Source organism: Pantherophis guttatus, chromosome 6 (assembly GCF_059756535.1).
Source record: "Pantherophis guttatus breed Tessera chromosome 6, ASM5975653v1, whole genome shotgun sequence".
NCBI lineage: Eukaryota > Metazoa > Chordata > Lepidosauria > Squamata > Colubridae > Pantherophis > Pantherophis guttatus.
Genome location: NC_142068.1, coordinates 74980280 through 74998395, shown reverse-complemented (window position 1 = coordinate 74998395; position 18116 = coordinate 74980280).

The following is an 18116-nucleotide window of genomic DNA, read 5'->3' as shown; positions in this document are numbered from 1 at the left end:
ACCAGGAGCCAAAATAGAGTTTAAAAGCACCGCAAATTTATTCCATTGAATTATACACAAGAATCTGATCTACTAATGGTCAATGCAAATTGGCGCCAGATAAGAGTCAATGAACTTCAAGGGGTGGGGCTGGACTTAGGAGAAGTAGGGACTCCAGACTCCAATTACTCATAGTTCCTTATTTAAAGTTAACATCAAACATCCAAGTTTTTTGGGAAAAATGTTTAAACTATTATGTTTATAAATTTAAGCATTACTCTATTTTGGAGGAACTGTAAGTCCATTTGTTCATTCAAATTTACAGTGCTCAAGATATGAAGCAAGATATCCAAATAACAGCAATTATCTGTTAACATTATCTTAAAATATGGAAAATGTAAAGCGGTATTTAAACATGACTGATGTAACGGGCAAAAGTACAGTAGTGGCCAAAATTGTGGAAACCTTTTGGGAAAAGTGTATTTTTGAGGTTTGATGGCTAATAACACCACTTTTTTTTTTTTTTGAGTTTCAAGATAATCATATTTCACTGTTGGAATGACCTGGGAATAGCCCAGGCCTTAACCCAATTGAAAATCTATGGAGCCAACTAAAGAAACTTGTTAGTCAGAAGGACCCAGCAATAAAACCCAGTTAATAGAAGCAATCATTCAATCTTGGTTTCACATTATAACAGCTGCAGAACTAAAAGACTTGGTTCACTCCAGGGGAAGATGTTGTAAGGCCCTAATTCATGCTAAAGGTTACCCAACTAAGTATTAACTGACATGGTGATCATTTTTGTATATCTCATTTTTTCTATGTGTTTCACTTTTCTTCTTTATACTGTAACTGCTATTCTAATAGAAAATCCTTTGTAAAAGTTATTGCATTATGTTCTTGATTAAATTATCTTTCTATTGATATATAATTTTATGGTACTACTCCAAAAAAAGTGGTGTTATTAGCTAGTTTTAGAAAATGCACTTTTCCCAAAAGGTTTCCACAATTTTGGCCACTACTGTATATTCTTGGGGAGAAATCAAAGCTGGAAAAAATAACTGGGTGAATTAAATGCTCTCTAGTCCATTAAACAAAGTGATGGCACACAATGAAAGCCTTCAGTGGAAAATTTTAAGATTTTGAACGTGGTCTCAAAGTATTAACCAGATTCTGAAAAGTCATCAGATGTTAGAGCCATCACTCCCCTTTGTTGCTGATCAGAAAAGTATTGATCAGTCTAGACCAGCCTTCCTCAACCTTGGAAGTGGAAATTTGATTGTGTTACCACAACCCTAAAGATGTGTGGACTTCAACTCCCAGAACTCCTCAGCCAGTTTAAATTGCCAAGGTAAAGAAACATTGTTCTAAACAAAAGGCATAGATCTATTATTCTTTGACTGAGAACGTTCCCTGGAATTTCTGTGGCTGAAATCAGGGGTGGGCTTCAGATCCTTTAGCAACGGGTTCACTGACCCATTGCTGGGTAGGCAGGACCATGGTGGGCGTGGCCTAGTCCGCTACCTGCACCACAGTGGGGGGGGGCATTTTTCGCCCTCCCCAGGCCCCAAAGCCTTTCCTCGAGCCTCTGGGAGGATGAAAACAGCCTCCCCCGGGGTCCAGAGGCCTCTGGAGGCCAGAAACAGGCCCATTTCTGGATTTCCATAACCTCCGGTAGGCCCGGTTTTTGGCCTCCCAGACCCTCCATGCAGCCCCTGCACTTACCTGGAATGATGAATGGGCCGTCTGGAGACTCCTGGGAAAGGCGGGAAGGGAGGGGTGGTGTGGGCATGGCCAGCCAGGGTTGGCATTTGGGGATTCGCCGAATCCTTGGCTAGAGTATCACCCGAACCCTGCCGAACCCCCAGGAGCCCACCCCTGGCTGAAATCTTGAGATGGGATTGTTGCAAATCTCTTATCGCAGCTGGGTTTCATACTGATTTAGTCTATATATAATGAAACCAGGTATTTTCTGCAAGGTAACTCAATGAAATTTCCACTGCAGAAGGCAGAATACTATCAAAAGCCAGGTTTGTCGTCCTATATATTCAAGATTGTAAGTACAAAAGCATCTTACAAACTGATTCTATAAATGTTTATTCAATAACAAAGTCCACTGAGTACCAAGGTATATTCTTATAAGAATAAGATTGTGACCTTGGAGAAAAAAAAATCTATAAATGCAGAAAGCTTCAAAATTGAAGGAGAAAATATATATATATACCTGAACGGTATTCGATCAAATATTTCAAACTTTATCTTTCCCAACAGCATAATGAATCTGGTACATTTACCGTACTGAGCTATCTGAAATTTGCAGTAGAAAAAGACCTTGTCCTATTTTAAAATATTAGACATGGCAATGTGTATTATTTAAGGAGATAATCAATGTAGAAATGAGAATTTTCCTGACAGTTAGGACAATTAATCAGTGGAATGGCTTGCCTTCAGAAGTTGTGGGTAGCTCCATCACTGGAAGTTTTTAAGAAGAGACTGGACAACAGATTGCCTGCTTGGGCAGTGGGTAGGACTACAAGACTTCCAATGTCCCTTCCAACTCTGTTATTCTGTATTCTGTTATTCAGCCTTTTGGTTTTATGAAAGGAAATAATTTCAGAATATCTATAATTTAAACTGGAATCTTAAATTTACTTACCTGGGAATAGCTGTACTAAGTCAGAATATGGTTCATTTGGTTGTTGCATAACATGCTTTTAAACTCAGTCAATTTATTTTGTTAACTATGTAAGATTATAACTTAGCGTGAAGTATGAATTATTTCATTATAGCTTCTTGGCCAAAAGGTGTAAGACAGCTCCTGACTTAGGACAATATGTGACTCCAGTCAAAGGTATTCCTTAATATTCTACCAATATTCTACCAACTTAAGAGCCTTGGTAGTACAGGGGTTTAAGGCACCCTGTTATTAAGCTGGTTATTAAGACCAGCTGCCTGCAATTACTGCAGGGTTCGAATCTCGCCAAGGCTCAAGGTTGACTCAGCCTTCCATCCTTTCTAAGGTAGGTAAATTGAGGACCCAGTTGTGGGGGCAATAAGCTGACTTTGTATAAATATACAAAAGGATGAAGGCTATTGCTGAGCACATTGTAAGCCGCCCTGAGTCTTCGAAGAAGGGCGGCATATAAATCAAATCAAATTATATATATATATATATATATATATATATATATATATATATATATATATATATATATATTCAATGGTATGTCCTGTGAAATGCTAATTGGTACAAATGCAGAGATTATACTGTATGTACATTGTATTGTACTAATTCTCTATTTCAGATGATGTTTTGCTTCAGTTATCTCCCAAATCTTTCCCAGTCTCCCAAATCAATATTAGATTAATCTGAATCAGTTGTACAACCCTATATTTTTATATATCAGTATAAAAATATAATGAATGTGAAATATTTCATACCAAGCTTTGGTGTAAAAATAGTACTTCAAATGAGAATTACCCCAAAGATTTTGACTATTAAATTTTATTATTAATTCTATCAGGGGTGAAATTCAGCAGGTTCTAACAGGTTCTGGAGAACTGGTAGTAGAAATTTTGAATAGTTCAGAGAAACAGCAAACACCATCTCTGGTTGGCCCCAGAGTGGGGTGGGAATGGAGATTTTGCAGTATCCTTCCCCTGCCATTCCCACCAAGCCATGCCCACAGAACCAGTAGTGAAAAATTATGAATTTCACCCCTGATTCTAATTCATCATAAAATAGGCAGATCAATTAAATGCTTATTCATCTATTTTGTCCCAGAGATTTTTTTTATATTGCCTGAAATTTCCCGATTTTCATAGCTCATTATTACACACCAGAGGATATTAATTTACTTGGGACATCATTTTTTAGAAATATGTTATACTTAATTAATCAATATCTGCGTCAAAACAGAGTTTAAATTGTTTCCTTGCTTTGGAATATCTTTGATATGTTCAGGATTTCTGAATATTGTAATTCTTCCTGAAGGTGAATTAGGATTTGTGATGCCAAACCATCCTGATCTTCTGATAGTCTCTGAAACTTTTGCATTTCTTGTCTTGTCTTGTTTTAGCTCAAACTACCACAATTTTCAGAATGTATTATTCATTCCATTGGTTTCTCAGTATGTGATTCTTTTATCAAACCACCATGCTCTTAATTTTATGGCTACAAATGACAAATATGAAAAAAAAAATGGGATTGCAACATGACCAGATGGTTTTCCTGTATTACAAGATCATTATGGACAACATACGGATGGAATAAAGAATTCTTGTTTTAGCAGATGGGTCACTGCAGCAAATAAACAGACCCCTGTATTTGGTAGAAAGCTAAATGTTCTACTGTAGTAAAATTCTGCATTAGACTAGACTTTTACCAATTCCTGCAATTGTTTTTCATATATTTTAGTCTCCAGCCCCCTAATCAACTTTGTTGCTCTTTTCCACACTCTTTCCAATGGGTCATGGGCTGTCTAGTCCCATATAAATGGCTAAAAGGACACCCTTGCCATGCCTAATATTCCAAATATCTGGCTAGGTGGCTCAGTGGCTAAGACGCTGAGCTTGTCGATCAGAAAGGTTGGCAGTTCGGTGGTCCGAATCCCTAGTATAAGTCTCTTCCTCCAAGGCCCCTTCCAACTCTGTTACTGTTACTATCTATATTGATTTCAAGAATAAATAAATGGAGTAGGATTATTTGTGAAGCCTATAACAACTGTCCATTTCTTTCTCACAGCAATTTGTAATTGGTAATTTTATCCCTTGGGGAGAGTATTAATCATAGTGAAGAAAGTCAGATATCTTATTCTTCTCCCCTGAAGTTACATAGCCAGAGACAGTTCCATAATCCTGTCTTGAATTGCAAACAAGTCTTCTTCTTTGACTTTACTTAAACCTCAGTAGAATTTAGGGCAGGGGTGAAATGCTCCCGGTTCAGACCGGATTGCCCGATCCAGTAGCGATGGAGGCGGGTGGTTCGGAGAACCGATAGCAAAAATCCCTGCCCCCCCCCCATGCCCAGCTGAGCCGCACAATCATCAGAGGCTTTTTTTTTTTACTTTTAAAAGCATTTTTTCTACAACCTCTTCGGCCGAAAAAATGCTTTTAAAAGTTAAAAAAAAAAGCCTCTGATGATCATGTGGCTCAGCTGGGATCGTCAAAGGCTTTTAAAAGAAAAAAAAAACCTTTTTTTCTTTTAAATGCCTATGACGACCCAAGCTGAGTTGCCTGATCGGCAGAGGCTTTTTAAAAAACTCAGCTTGGATCGTCCGAGGTATTTAAAAGAAAAAAAACCCTTTTTTTCTTTTAAATGTCTCTGACGATCCAAGCTGAGTTGCCTGATCGGCAGAGACTTTTTAAAAAAGCCTCTGCTGATCAGGCAACTGAGCTGGGATCGTCAGAGCCTTTTGAAAGCATTTTTTTACAACCTCTTCCCCGAAGAGGTTATAGAAAAAATGGTTTTAAAAGTAAAAAAAAAAAAAATTGGCCACGCCCACCCAGTCACATTACCCCCCCCACCACCACCAAGCCACACCCACAGAACCAGTAGTAACAAATTTTAGATTTCACCACTGATTTAGGGTTGTTGCTGTTTTGTTTTTGTTTCGTTGGCAATAGTTAGTATTTGAAGATAGAATTGAATTCTGAATGTAGAGAAAAATACATGTATGTTCCCCAGTAATTGGCAACGCAGATGGTGTGTTTGCAACACTTCTACTATTGTTCCATTTTATTTCTGTGCATTAATAGGACCCATAAAATGGGGCAGCGAAACATAGAAATAAATTTTTTTAAAAATCCAGCAACCTGGAAAGTCAGTGATAAATGGTGCTTATATTACTCAAACTAACGTAAGCAAACTAGTAAACATTGAAAACATCACTGTCAAATTATTTATAGCGCTTCCTTTCATATATATTTTTTCCCCCTGAACATTGACTGCTTATAACACATGCAGTTGTCAATAAGCTTCTGTGAATCAAGGCACTTAGAGATCAAGAAAAAACAACTCAAGCTCAGGATTGCTGGCGGTAGAAAATTACCAAGAGGAAAAAAGAATAAAATAAAGTAGGGGGTGGGTGGGAAGAGAAAGCATATCTGGTTCTATTTTAGTTGAGGCTGAGTGCTTTTGACTTCTTAAGCAGATATCTCCTTTTTGCTACTATTAAATAAATGACAACATGACTTAGATCAACCCCCCCCCCCCAAAGTTGATTGATGGAAACATCAAAGAGAGCCTGGAGATGGCAGGCTGGTGTTTTCTTAGGGAGCTGGGGAAGAGAAGGTGCCCTTGATGGGCATACAATTGCAGTGGCTAGAAAATGTGATATTTCAAAGTTAGTATGGGTGTAAAATCTTTAACAAGGCTTTCTGTGAGTGGGATCCAGAAAGGCACAGCTTTGTAGGTACCCGATCCGGTGACGGGCCCTTGGTGATTTCTGAGCTTGGTTGTTTTCTTGCAGATGTTTCATTACCTAAACTACCGTATTTTTCAGAGTATAAGATGCACTTTCCCCCCCGCAAAAGAGGGTGAAAATTTGGGCGCGTCTTAAACACTGAATGTAGCTCCACCCACCCCCTGGCCCCCACCCGTTGGCCCAGTGGTGAAATTCAAATTTTTTTACTACCGGTTCTATGGGCGTGATGTGGTGGATGTGGTGTGGCTTGGTGGGCATGGCAGGGGAAGGATACTGCAAAATCTCCATTCCCACCCCACTCCAGGGGAAGGATACTGCAAAATCTCCATTTCCACCCCACTCCTGGGAGAAGGATATTGCAAAATCTCCATTCCCATCCCACCCTGGGGCCAGCCAGAGGTGGTATTTGTTGGTTCTCTGAACTACTCAAAATTTCCGGTTCTCCAGAACCTGTCAGAACCTGCTGGATTTCACCCCTGCTTTGGCCTCTGCTTCCCAGCAATTTACCTCCTTGCAGCAAACAGCAAACAGACCATTTCAGTTTCAGCACAGCCTGATTAGCACAAGCAGTTGACTGTCAGTTGGATCGGTCTCCTGACCCTCAGCTGTTTCAGGCTGCAGGGATTGCCATTGCCTATTGTCGTGCGGGCCTCCACTGTTTGCTGCAAGGAGGCAAATTGCTGGGAGGCAATTTTTTTTTCTTGTGCTAATCAGACTGTGCTGAAAATGAAAATGAAACTAAAACAGGCTGTTTGTTGCAAGGAGGAAAATTGTTGGGAGGCAGAGGCAGATATTTTTTTCTTGTTTTCCTCCCCCAAAAAAGGTAGGTGCGTCTTATAGTCGGGAGCATCTTATATTCTGAAAAATACAGTAGGTAACATCATCAGGGCTCTAGACTCTGGGAAGGCTGCATTTAAGACTTTCAAATCTTAAAACTGATGCTAGGAATCAACCTTGAGCCTTCTATATCTGAAATATGGCTTTCTTTCTAAATATCCCAGAACTTGAATAAACTTCGAAAATTATAGCAAACAATAATGGCTCTGATGATATGATAATGTGACATAGAATATCACAGTTTTCATTGATTTATTCATTGGGGCCATTTCTTTTCTTTTCTGTCTTTTCTTATCTTTTCTTTCTTTCTTTTTTTAATAGTGAAATTCAAGGTGGTACATGTAGGGCTTCCAAGCAATGTTAGACCCAAACATTGAGTAGTTTCAGGATGACTGCATTAGGATCTGCCCCAATGAAATATGGAAAAGAGGCTACATATTGCTAACATAATATGCTTGTCCTGTTTGAAACTGAAATTAATATTAGGCATTAATATTCAGTACTAGGAAGTTGGATGAACTACAAAAGGGGTCCACAACCCTCACTCCATGGACCAGTATGTCAGCAACTGGGCTGGGCAAACAAATGAAGCCCCATCTGTGGGATGCAGGCAGCATGCAAAACTACACCCTCCATGGAAAAACCTTTTTCCCCCAGTTGCAACGTATGGATGTGAAAGTTGGACCATAAGGAGCGCCAAAGAATTGAGGCCTTTGAACTCTGGTGCTGAAGAAGACTCCTGCAAGTCCCTTGGACTGCAAGGCGATCAAACTGGTCAGTCCTAGAGGAGATCAATCCTGACTGCTCTTTAGAAGGCCACATCCTGAAGATGAAACTCAAATGCTTTGGCCACCTAATGAGAAGGAAGGACTCACTGGAGAAGAGCCTAATGCTGGGAAAGTTTGAGGGCAAAAAAAGAAGGGGATGACAGAGAATGAGGTGGCTGGATGGAGTCACTGAATCAGTCGGCATGAGCTTAAATGGACTCCAGACGATGGTAGAGGACAGGAAGGCCTGGAGGAACGTTATCCATGGGGTCGCGATGGGTCGGACATGACTTCGCAACTAACAACAACAACAACAACGGAATCGGTCCCTGATGCCCAAAAGATTGGGGGCCTAAAGTACACCACCATTTCTCTCCACTACTGTTGTTTTCCTGAGTTGAAGCTTATGGAATAGACTGTTGAGATAATTTATATAGCTAACTCTGAATGGAGATTTCCAGATTTAATCCATGCTGCTTTATTACCACAGTTTCACAAAAATATATGATTTATTGAACTTTATCAGTAATTGTTATGGTATAAGTAGAAAGTTTATAATTGATTAGCTTTATCTTTGTGAGTTAGGAAACAATGTCATAATGCATAAGCAGCTGTATCCTTTATAAGAGAAGATGAATGTTTTACATAAAAACAAGCTATTAAATATATACAACAACAACAATTAAATGTTAAGAAAATGCCCGTCAAAATGCAGACAGTGATTCCATCACAAAGCTATTGATCTGTGACACACAAAGATAATGAAGCTGTAAGTGCTTAGAAAATAATATCCTATTGATCAATTTGCATTAAATCTGCATATATAAAAATACCTGCTGTGAGCTATGGAGGTGCAGTGGTTAGAATGCAGTATTGCAGGCTAACTTTGCTCACTGCCAGGAGTTTGATCCTAACCAGCTCCAAGTTGACTCAGCCTTCCATCCTTCTGGGGTCAGTAAAATGAGGACCCAGATTGTTTACTTTGTAAATATGCTGAATTTGTAAAGCAGATTTGGAGAGGGCTGTAAAGCACTATGAAGTGGTATATAAGTCTAAGGGCTATTGCTATTACAATGCTGGTTCATTATGGTCAGCATGACCATGGGGTCAGTGGTGAAATCCAAAATTTTTTACTACCGGTTCTGTGGGCGTGGCTTGGTGGGCGTGGCAGGGGAAGAATACTGCAAAATCCCCATTCCCTCCCCACTCCTGGGGGAAAGATATTGCAAAATCTCCATTCCCACCCCACTCTGGGGCCAGCCAGAGGTTGTATTTGCTGGTTCTCCGAACTACTCAAAATTTCTGCTACCGGTTCTCCAGAACCTGTCAGAACCTGTTGGATTTCACCCCTGCATGGGGTGTTCCTGAAAGGGATAAGCCAGGAAACCTTAGGACTGTATGCCAAAATATATTTCCATCAGTTACATTCACCCACTCATCCATCCATCCATCCATCCATCCATCCACTCACTCACTCACTCACTCACTCACTCATTACATTTGTTTCCCATCCATCTCACCACAAGGTCATTTTAGGCTTGAAGATTATCCCCACTGCTCAGTTAAAGCAAGCAAACACTTGCATTGGACAGCAGTGATATAAGAATATGTTGGTGATTGATGATCAGTATAATGATGACTCCAAAGAAATTATTTTGTACTGCACGGGAAAAGGCAACGCTATGCCTCTTCTGTATTTTATTAAGAAAACCACATGGATAGACAAGATAAAGTAGCTGATGCCATAGTATTGGATGATGGATTCTCAATTCACCCTCAAGATACCACTGAGGAAGAACTGAAGATTTTCTAGACCCCTAGCGTGTTTATAACTATCATCAGAGCACAGATTTCTGCTGTTTTTTCCTTCTAGTACCAAATTAGTGAGAGCTTCAAGAAGAGGCAAGAAACAGTATTATATTGACATCTGTAAAGACATAAAAAATAGAAATAGACCTAGAAAAACAAGGTTTTTTCAAAAGGCCTCCAATTCAGAAGTTGTTTCCATCACCAATGGTAAGACAGGAGCTATTTTAAAGAAAATCAAACAAAGATAGAAAGAGGATAGTGAATTTCAGAAGGGTAGTTATGTCAACATCTAAGTCACTACCAAGTTGGAAGCTTTGGGATTGATGGAATGTCTACAGAAATATGGCAAACAACAACAAATCAGGAAAAGTTCTAACCAAATGATGCAGGAAATCTGAAGAACAATACAATGGCTCACTGATTGGAACAAGTCAGTTTACATACCAAAGACAAAGACAAAAGATTTAGCAGAGCATGTAAACTATCACATAATATCTTTAATTTCATTTGCTGGCAAAACACTGTTTTGAATCATGCAACATGGATTACAGCCCATAGAAACAGAGATGCCAGGTGTTCAGATTGGTTTTAGAAAAGACTGAGAACAAGAGACATTATTTCTGAAGCATGCTGAATAATTCAGAAACTCAAAGAATAAAAAAAAGTTCATATCTGCTGTGCTGATGACATAAATGTGTTGGCTATGATAAAGTACAGAATTAGGAGTCCAGGCATTCCATTGTCCTCCTGTAAAACCTTTTTATAGGACAGAAAGTTACAAACTAAATAGACCACGGTGAAATTGTCCAAGGGGTGTGAAAAGGGCTGTATACCTCTCCTAATTTATTTATTCCATCTTTATGCCAAATACGTATTGGGGAAGGATGGCCTGGGAGAAGGGAAGCATAATTTTAAAAGTGGGGAAAGAATCATCAGCAGTCAGTACTGCACTAGACTGATGATATTATTCCTGCAAATAAACTGGAAGATCTCGTAATGAAAATCAAGGAGCACAATGAAAAAAATGGAACTAAGATTAAATATAAAAAGACCAATCTAATGACAACAGTATAGCAACAATCTTAGAATTTACAACCAAGCTGTTGAACTGGTAGACAGCTTCTGTTTTTAGAATTAACTATCAACAATAAAGTCAAGAAATATGGTGCAGACTAGCTCTTTGTAAGTAGCAATGAAAAGCTTGGGGAATACACTGAAATACCATTATATCTGCAAAAACTGGAATCACGCAGGCAGTGGTTTTACATTCTATGGAAAGGAAAGTTGGTCTTTTAAGAAGCAGGATAGAAAATATTTTGAATTTTGGAGTTGGATAAGACTCCTATGAATGTCATAGGAAAACCAATGTTTACTAGGCCAAATGAATCCAGACTTATTTTAGGCACAAATTCCCAGATTCAATTATCATGTTTGGAACTTATTGTGCAAATCTCTAACTTTCTTACAAAGTTTATGTTGCTTGGAAAAATTGAAAGAAAGAAAAGAGAGTGACCCACAACAAGATGGATGGACTAGATTACACAATGATGGCTGCCTTGTTGGAAGACTGGAAGAGCCAGATTGGGGACAATTCAAAACTTCTGGAGAAGTTTTATCTATATCGTTGCTAAGAACGGACACCAACCAGATCACGCATAATCAAGTAATATGTATGGAATTGCTTTGGATAGTGAGATGGGCAGCATATAAATTTCATAAATAAATAAATGAAAGCCAATTTAAAAACCTTATTAGTCATTCCATGCAGTATACCTTACCAATCTGCTTCTCTTTGACTTTTATTTCTGTCTTGGAAAGCATTTGTTACCCCACCAAACGTTGTGATACTTGCAGATTTGATAAACAATCACTCCACTTTTTCATTCAGACCATTAACACAAATACTGAAGAACTGAACATCCAAGACCTCACTTGATGTTTCACTCCAATTTGATGAGGAACCATGGATGAACAGTTTTTGAAAGCAGGGTTGGACTCCACTATGTATTGATTTAGTTGTTATTCCATCCAGATAACATTTAACTAGCAACTGCCTTGTTGAAAATCACACACACAGAGTACATACATACATACATACATACATACATACATACATACATACATCTGCAATATTTTCACACTCTTATCTGTTGATCACAAGTTGATCAGAATGTTTCCTACAAGGAGATTATCAATTGTGCTCATCAAATAATGCTGGATTTATCAATATTTATGGGTAAGCATAGACATCAATTTTGTGGATCCAAATATATTATGTTTGCAGAACTGTACTAAAGACATTCATGATCAGATTATTTCGTAGTGATAGACTTAGTCCAGGTTGCTGTGCATGTAAATGTTTGCTGAAAATTTATGTTATCGTTTGTGATGACATGAGTTATGTTGATTAATTCAAAGCACAGAAAAGAATATTGATGTGATTACACAACCGGATTCCTCATTAAAAGCCAATTTTTGCCACAATCTAAAGTAGCAGAGTCGAACATGTCCTAGTCTTATTTCTCTGTAAATATGAATCTGTAAGCCATAAAGCCAGAGACATCTTAGCTTTAAAGAGAAATGTCTCTCTTTAGATGATTAAGATGTACAATATCTAGCTTTAAAGATATTAATACAGAACACACAGAGTTGTTACTTCTGATGCTGGAAAGCTGCAAAATCATACTTGCTCTCTTAAGAACCTAATCAAAAATGGCTTTAATTTGTCTCTTCCACACTGATGTTGGTGACAAATGATGCATTTCAACTTTCTTGAAGCAGGTATTTGTTACTTCCAGCAACTGATGTAGGAATCAACCTAGAAATGAGGAGGAACTTTCTGACAGTGAGAATAATCAACCAATGGAACAGAAGTTGCCTTCGGAAGTTGTGGAAGCTTCATCACTTGAGACTTTCAAGAAAAGATTGGACTGCCATTTGTCAGAAATGGTGTAGGGTCTCCTGCTTGAGCGGGGGGTTGGATTAAATGACCTATAAAGTCCCTTCCAACTCTGTTAATCTGTTAATCTGTTAAACATGTGCCTTCTGGGGAAGACTACTATTTTTGTTTTCATATATTTGAGGTCCAACTTTTCCTCTGACCAACTCCATTACTATTGTTCATGCTGGTTAGGCTTGCTGGGAGTTGTAGTTTAGCAATTTCTGGTAAACTAGTTTAACCACTCCAAACAGCATCCTCCTCCTTAAAAGCTGAACGGCTGTTCTTTTCTCCCTTTTCATGCATATTTGCATTCAATCAACCCAATAAATAGAACATGGTGTAAGAGGGGATGAATGCGAAAAGGACTGAATTTAATGAGGGTTCGTTTTGAGAGAGGAAGCTGGAAATGAAGAACATGGGGATTCAACACTGAGAACAAAGATTGCTATGAGCATTTCAGATGTGCAGGCATTGGCTAATTTACTGAGAGCCACCTAAGGATATGTTGACTTGCAATCTTCTAGCCTTCAGCTAAATATTTGCATAGCACTGGAGCAAATGTATGCACACATTTTAATTACATAAAATAGAATACAGCAGAAAAAACTCACTAGCTCAGATTATAAGGTTTCTCTATGCAAACAGGGCAAATTCTCCTCCTGAAATGTTTCCTAAACTTTCTTATATTCAAGAAACATTTTCTAGTGATACCCTGGCACACATTTTTCTCAGGGGTGGGCTTCAAAAATTTTAGAAAGGGGTTCTCTGCCCGGTTGCTGGGTGGGCGTGGCCTAGTCTGTCTCTTGCACCACGGTGGGGGGCATTTATGCCCTCCCCAGGTTCCGGTGTCCCTCTGGAGACTGGAAACGGGCTGATTTCTGGCCTTCCTGAACTTCCGGTAAGCCTGTTTTTTGCCCTTTCCGAGCCTCCATGCACGTCCTGCACTAACCTGCATCCAAAACGGGCCGCGTAGGGGCTCCTGGGAGGGGCGGGGTGGGCAGGGCAGGGCAGGGCAGGGCCACCCAGGAGTGGGATTTGGGGGTTCTCTGAACTGCACAGAATCTTAGCTAGAGGTTCTCCTGAAGCCCTGGAAACTCCCAGCAGTCCAACCCTGATTTTTCTGCTTGCTTCTCTGGTTTTGCCCTAATAACATATGTTTATTTGCCCTTTCTTTTTCTTACCCCGGACTATCTACAAGTAAATATTGAGGAAATGTAACTGTAGGATATTTGTAAATAAAGGGCAGCCATTTGTATTTAAACATTCCCCAACTTTAAGAAGCTTTTAGATCTGAAAAGTGATATATTGATTAACAAATTTAATTGGGCAACGTATCTGTTTACTAAAATATCTGCTTCTGGACCTTATGGGAAATTGCAGGATAAGAGCATTTCAGGGGAAGAAATTGTGAATTGAAAATGATGAAAAGATGATGGAGAGAAAGGCCAGCAAATGGACTATCTCTTTGGGATTCCTCTCTGGATAGGGAGAGGACATGGAGTCCCCCACAAGTGCTCCAGAGTTCCTCATGAGAAGACTACAAGACAGTGATCTTTGGTGGGTTTAGAGTTTTGGGAAATGAAGGAAATTTGATCAAATACCAATTGATGCCTTTATGGACCCTTGCGTTCACGTACTTCCTTTTCTAATCAATTTTGGAAATTGCTGCTTAATTGCTTCTCAGAGATCAGGAACCATCAGAACATCAAGATTTATTACATTGGGTGAATTTCCTTCAATCCTTAGAGAAAGAAGTTTTAATTACAAGTTTAAGGACTTTAAAAAATTCTTTTAAAAAAATAGCCATAAAAGGGTGAATAAGATGTTGATTTTGGAAAAGTTATAAATGAACTAAGAGTCCACATGGATTTGAAATAAGAATTTGAAACTAATTATGAGAATCTTTCTCATAGGAAAATGCTGTTGTTTTGAATTATATATATGAATTATGAATTATATATATTATATATAATTATATATATTGAATTATATATATGTATGTGTGTATGTAGGTCTTTGGTTATTCGGGTCTTCTCCCACATAAAATTGGAAGTGTCTTGGCGACGTTTCGACGAAGTCTCATTCGTCATCTTCAGGCTGGTGTTCTCGGCTTTGGAAACCCGCCCTTATTGACAAACGAGTCCCTAACACGACGAATGACACCAGACCCACACTCACGAGAGCCACACAGGATGTCACCACCACACATCCACACAGAAAGCAGACTCAAACCCACACTGATAAGGAGCCACGACCAAGGACCAGAAGCCAGACCGCAGCTGCATCATTAGCCACTTTAAACCCCTCCAATCCATACATGAAGCAGACTGACATCCACCATGAAGAGCTCGCACGGCCACAAACACGAAGCCAAACAACAACAACGCAGCTCACCAGCTCAAATCCCCCTGCAACTCAGACTAAGCTGAGCACAGCCAAGCCCCTAACCAATCAGAACACACGTCCACCCAATCAGAACACAGCCAAGTTCCCACCCAATCAGCTCACACCCCCACTAGCAGTTAAAAGGAAGAGACAGCTGCGATCTCACATTGCTCCTGGAAGCACGAAGCCGAGAACACCAGCCTGAAGATGATGAATGAGACTTCGTCGAAACGTCGCCAAGACACTTCCAATTTTACGTGGGAGAAGACCCGAATAACCAAAGACCTACATACAAACACCCGCGAAAACCTGAGAAAACAAGTATGTGTGTGTGTGTGTGTGTGTGTGTGTGTGTGTGTGTGTGTATATATTTGTTTTCATAGATTTTCACGGGTAGAGGTATGCAAGTTTTGGTGTATACGGGTCTTTCCCCCTGTAAGATTGAGAGTATCTTGGCGACGTTTTGACGAGGTCTCACTCGTCATCTTCAGGCTGGTATCTTCGGCTTCGTGCTTATGCGAGGAAAGGTTTCCTCGCACAAGCATGAAGCCAAAGACACCAGCCTGAAGATGACGAGTGAGACCTCGTCAAAACATCACCAAGATACTCTCAATCTTACACGGGAAAAGACCCGAATACACCAAAACACACACACACACACACACACACACACACACACACACACACAAATACATATACATATATATATATACATATATGTGTATGTATGATGTATGTATATATATATCAATTACTCAATTTTTCTGGCTTGGTGTGCCTTCCAGATGTAATTGAACCATCCCTATTACATTTTCCAGTTAGCTTGGCTTTGGCTTTACCAACAGGGAATTCTAAGACTTATAGTTTAATATAACTTGAAGTAATCAGAATGGAGAAAGCATTATGACAGATATTACTGTGATTTTAATCCTTATGAACTTCACATGTTAGTTTTATTATCTATCATCTTTCTGTCTGTCTGTCTATCTATTATTATTATTATTATTATTATTATTATTATTATTATTATTATTATTATTATTAGTTCAATTTATATGCCGCCTTTCTCCGGAGACTCAGGGTGGCTAACATGTAGATATTAACATCTATCTATCTAACAACATCTAACATCTATCTATCTATCTATCTATCTATCTATCTATCTATCTATCTATCTATCTATCTATCTATCTATCTATCCATCCAACCATCTTTCCATCACATCATTCCTCTCATAATCCATTTGTCCATCCATCCATCTAACTAGCTGTCTAGCTATCTATCATCTAAATCTATCATCTGTTGGACTTTTATTCCGACTTAAATGAAACCATAAATTATCCAGGACAGGAAAGACTGGGGAAAAAGCTCAGGAATGGCCTTGAAGCATAACTCTGCTGTTCTGAGGGCACTGCTATTCACCAAGCCAAATACAGGCAGATTTGGACTTGTGGTCATAACTGAGATCAGAATGTTGCTAAGCAAGGAAAGTGAATTGCCTCTGATTTTGCAACCATTTTTGTCATGATTGTTAACAACCGCAATTATTAGAATGATGAATCATGCAGTTGCTATGCAATTTCAGCTTCCCCCATTCCTTGGACTTAGCTTGTTGGAAGCCAGCAGGAAAGGTTGCAAATTGTGATCTTGTTTATTCTGGTATACAGCAACCCTTGTAAGTATATAATATGTTTGTTGCCAAGGGCTGAGCAGAAGACCTAGAGGAAGATGTATTATGCAACGTCCAAGCAGAGGCTCAGTTGACAAAGGCACAGTACAAAGTTATTCAGCCAATTTCCCTCTCCCTCCCTCCCTCCCTCCCTCTCCCCCCACTCTCTCTCTCTCTCACACACACACACACATTTAAATGGAAAATTATAAAAAGAGTCACTGTTTGAAAAAAAAATTGACTTCACCTCAAGTTCAATTCTTAAAGGATCAAGAAAAAATGAAACAAGGCTCTGCACTACCAAGCAGAAATCAAAATCCTAGCACAGCCTTTTGCCACCTCAGCAACTTTAACATATGTGGACTTCAACTTTCAGAATTTCCCAGCTTCAGAAAGAAGAAGAAACACTTGCCCTAGCAAGTTTTGAGGGACTCATAAGCCCTGAGCAAAGCACGGTGCAAAACCCAAAGCACCTTTTAATGGCATTTCTATCTTTTGTGCACAGACCCATGTTCAGTAGCTATGAATGAGATAGAGCAAAATTAATGCCCTTTGACTGTCCAACCACAATAAAAGCATCTGCTTTCATAACAGCAACTGAGTGGCTTCCCCAGAAGAGTTTATACATACTGTAGGTTTATACATAGCACAAATCAACAGGGAATATTATGCTTCACTGAATCATTAATATACTATAACCCAACATTATTTTATGTGACATCTTTTCATGAAACATGGCATTCCAGATGTTTCCTTCCAATAATAATGGACTGTGTTGGGGATGAATAATGCACAGTAACAGAAGGAGAATAATTTTTAGAGACAGGCAGGACAATAGAAAGAGTTAAATGTGGAGCATTTATTTAGCCAAGGGGACAGTCTAGTTAGATTCCTTGGTTTTAATTTATAGTGCAGCTTTGGAAAATGATATTAGAAATGTTCATCACTTGGATACTTTTTATCCCCAGTTAAATCCTCATTTCAAGGAGTTTTACATCACAGTGTCCAGAATGACTATTTTTCTGTTATACATGATTTTGGTATGACCACAGAGATTAAGATATTTTTATTTTGTCTTCCTAATGCATTTTGGCTAATTTCGGCTCCAGGGCCCAGATCATTCTTTATTTAGTCAATACATAGTTTAATGCAGTTTCTAGTTAAGCAAACCAACAAGGAAACAAGGATAGTTTTAGACCATGCTTCCATGCAGCCTCCTGTGCTAGAAATCAGATCAAAGTCTAATTCCAAAAGCTTTCTGGAATTTAGGAACTGAGAGCTCTTCCAGAATGAATTAGTTATTT